Source organism: Cryptomeria japonica, chromosome 5 (assembly GCF_030272615.1).
Source record: "Cryptomeria japonica chromosome 5, Sugi_1.0, whole genome shotgun sequence".
In the NCBI taxonomy this organism is placed as follows: domain Eukaryota; kingdom Viridiplantae; phylum Streptophyta; class Pinopsida; order Cupressales; family Cupressaceae; genus Cryptomeria; species Cryptomeria japonica.
Genome location: NC_081409.1, coordinates 212,566,300 through 212,570,772, shown reverse-complemented (window position 1 = coordinate 212,570,772; position 4,473 = coordinate 212,566,300).

The window sequence follows — 4,473 nt, the reverse complement described above, 5'->3', positions numbered from 1 at the left end:
TATATAGCCCTGTTGGTAGCCAATTCTCTTGTCATCTTCCATGGGTGCTTTATTGAATTCAGAGCTTTGCATTTTTGCTTAGTATTGTGAATTTTGCTTGTATTGTTTGATCAAAAAAAATTTGTTTACAATTTATAAATATTTTGGTGTGATACTTAATTTACTGATTCTTACAATTCGTGCAGCAAGTTTCATATAACCACCAGAGCCGAGTTTGTGTTGCCCATGCTTTTCTTGTCTTGCCTTGGTTGCCTTTGACGTGTCACTCAATCTATGATATGTTAGATTATATAAATATAATGAATAATTAGTACATATTCACATTCTTAATAGTATCACATACCTTCTTCTAGCGTCTGGTGGTGTATTTCCTTTTTTCCTTTCAATTCTCTCCTTTGCATCCAAAATCAGGTCCTTCCACTCCCTCTCTGGAATCATGGGGGGACGCTCATACTTTACGTTCTTCTCTAAATGTGTCCTATATTGGTCCCTCACATACTATAGATATGTGCCAGTTTTTTCCAGGAGCTTAGTCTTATCGAATGTGTCATTTCCAAACAACCCTACCATACGGTTTGTAAGTTCATCTTTTAACTTTTTTTCTTGGTCATTCCACCTTTAAAGCAAAAACAAACCTATTAGATTTAGAAAGAAACTGAAGCTACCTTTGATATAGTTCAAGAAATGTATAAAAGGAAAACTATTCTAGCAATGATATGAAATCAAAATAGTGGATAAGGGTTAGTTCACGTATGGTGGGCCCAAATATCTGCAATGTAATGTCATTAAGATTTTTATAAAAAATATCATTTCCTGCAAAAAAAACATGAGATCATTAGTCCAAAATGAGTGATCAGTAAGTAAATTACAATTAGACTATATATAATAATAATTTTAAAGTACCTAGAACCTTTTGTATCTTCAAGGGAATCAATTCTTCGTCGCTCGCCACCAATGTGGCCTGCAACGTTCTCATACTAGCAATACGGGAAGATCCAAGAAATGATGGTATGTTATCACCAGTACTCGCCTCTAGCGCATCCTCATGTGCATCTCCTACCACAGTAAATGAATCCACTATGAAATGCCTCCAAGAAAGAACACTTCAAGGATAATAAACACATAACGAAAGAGAGAGAAAAAGAGGGATCTACCACCAGTGGGCGGGTCAACACGAGCCGGTGTAATAGACGATGTTTGCATGCTACGTGTTGCCGACATTGCAGTCGGCAATATAGTTGGGGTCGACCTCAGACCCATATCAGCACATAAAGAGTAATACATTAAATATGTAAAACATTAAAAAAGAAAGTTCACAAGTCCAAAGGAGTGGTTTTAATATATAGAACATGGTCATCACCTGAACTACCCGCAATACCCTGATCATCGCCACCAGGATGATGAGGCCTTATAAATTTCTGTAAAAACAACACATACATATTCTAGTTAATAACATAAAAGAGAAAAAAATATAAACCATTATTGAACTTTTGTTATGATTAAAGCTTTCATTACTGGTGACTTGCAAGTTTTCTATTGTCCGCAACAATAGTTGCACCCTCTTTGTTATCTCATCAGTCTGAGGGCTTATGGTTGCCAAATCAACAATCTCTTGCCTAATTTTTCTAATATTCTTTTGTACAAATTGTATAGGGTTTTCCCTAAGTGCGATGTCATCAGCGCATAACACTGTCAAGCGCCCCATATCCCTATGGAGGTGTTGAGGTACTGCAGGTTCCTTTCCCTTATCCCGAACATTCATCTATGACAAGAATATAATTAACACTATCAAAATTACTTCAAAACACTCAAGAAAAGATCATAATGTAGCAGTTTGCTTCTATCTAATTTGTACAATTACAATGAGGTTTACCTACTCCGTAGAAGTGTTGGGACCTACACCCCTATCTGTCCTATGTGGTGGATCCATGTGGTCCTGTGACAAAGAAAATATATAAAAACATTAGCGAAATGAAACCAATAGACTTAGCAAAAAAACTTAGTAATACAATGGTTTATTGGATTCATTAATTGGAAGTTGGCTTAAATGGTATATATATAGTACGTACCACCCCCATGATAGTAACTTTGTTTGTATCTATACAATTCAAATTGCAATCGATTAGCAGCTCTTCCCCTGCACTTATTGATTTTATCGCACATACAAACACACAGTTTCCCTCACGTGCCTCAATTATGCAATTGGGTTGCTTATTAGTTGACCCAAGTTGTGTACTATTTATAAAACCTGCAATATTCCCTGTTGCTTTTGGCCTTCCATCAATGTATACAGCCACTCGTTTACTTTGATCATTATCTTTTTGTTGTATATAATTGGCTGACAGTGCATACCTATGCATACTTTTTTTATATTGAACAATCTGCATCCAATCATTATAATTGTAACAAGGTCCAACAAACTCCATCAGTTTAGCAACTTTGTTGTAACAGACCTTTATGTTGTCCATGGAAAATAGGCCCAAACCATGTAACGACAAAGGTGCTATGCGATATATCCTCTCATTAACACAAAAATCAGTGTTTATTGGAGGAAGTTCCTTGGGTACACATTGTTTCAGTAGATGTTTGTACCTCAAGGTCACCTCAATGTCACCTTTGGTCTCATCATCATAAGAACATGAACCCCCTTGAGCAAGAAAAAATTCCATGCATTTATTGAATTTTCTTCTAATCTTTTGACCTCTAGTTGATCTCCCTATTTGAGATGTACTACATGTCTCACTTTCCTCTTCTATTCCTGCATTTCCCTCACTCGAGGAAGACACATCTGACAAATACCTATTTGGTGATACCTGTGCACCATCAAATGAGAGAGTTAGTTGGTAATGAGAGAGATATTTTGCAAATGAGGGTAATATTGATGAAGAAGTCAGCCATAAAGTTGATGTTGAGATTAAAATTTGAGTAAGTCCAATTGGGGCCTCAAGTGTTGATAACTGTATTAGATTTGTTGGTAATGTTGAGGTTTGAAAAACTGAGGAAGTTTGTTTATCTTGTAATTTTTAAAATATATATTATTTCTATAAGGTGTATTGACTTACACCTATCGATCCATGAGACTATGAAGGATCCTCGTCAAAGGGGTTTAGGTTCCTGCACCAACAATTGAGCATCATAAGCATTACATTTGTAATTTGATAAACAATAAATACTGCAGTATCATAAGCATCACATATGTATCATCATATATGTAATTGAGCATCATAAGAATCACATATGTATCATTATAAACATGTAATCCATCACATACATATCATAAATCACCATCCATCACATAGCTAATAAGTAGTCCGCATTCCATAAATAAACACAAAGTTCAAAAAATGTCACATGTATCATCATAAGCATGTAATCCATCACATATGTATTTTAAATCACCATCTATCACATAGCTAGAGGTGCATCATGAATTAATTAAGTAATGGCATTAGAATTCAAAACATATGAATTATTTATGTAACCATATAAGTCAAATCAATTTCTATCAAGATATCAATATTAAATAGATAATATAATAATCGCATCTCATACATTTCATTCATGTCATTGATCTTCTTCTTCATCCAACTCATCATCATGACCATCATCATCATCATCATCATCATCATCATCATCATCATCGTCGTCGTCGTCGTCGTCGTCGTCGTCGTCGTCGTCGTCGTCATTGTGTTCATCATCGTTATCGTCATCACCATCACCGTCACCATCACCATCACCATCACAATCACCATCATCATCAGCAGCAGTAGCATCATCATCATCAGCTTCTTCTTCATGTACATTTTCGTCAGGAACATCATTGATTAACTGTCGATCGTGATCATCATCTATATCATCTTCTACTTCTTCGATATCTTCTTCTTCCATCACATTACACATTATCGGCCTTCCTCTTGGATCATGTCTAACAACAAATGACCAACCTGGTTTATGTGGAACCTCCAAGTAAAATACCTGCTCACATTGACTTGGAAGAACATACGGCTCATCCCCAACTCGTTCAAACAACCTTGTATTAACCATTGTAAATCCATTATCATGTTCGATAACAGTTCTATCAGGATCATTTTTATTCAGTCATAACCTATACCATTTGACAACGAACAGAACTAATTTGAAGGAATTAAAGTCACACTCAAGTATATCATCCAAAATGCTATAGTATCGATTTTGAGACTCTTGAGGATGTATGTCATTTCTAGATGAAATATTGGTCACCTCAAAGACTGCAGTTATCCCAGAATCACAAGTTTTCTTCATGTCATCCAACTGTTTGATGCGAAATTTATGACCATTGCAGCACATAGCCTTGTGGTGTTTGACCTACAATATGTCTAACATATTAAAATTATTGCATCATGAGTTGATAAACATACAGGTGATTAATAAAATTATACGTACCTGTTGATCTCTTAAACCATATGCTAAATCAATTTCCCTTTGTGCAACATT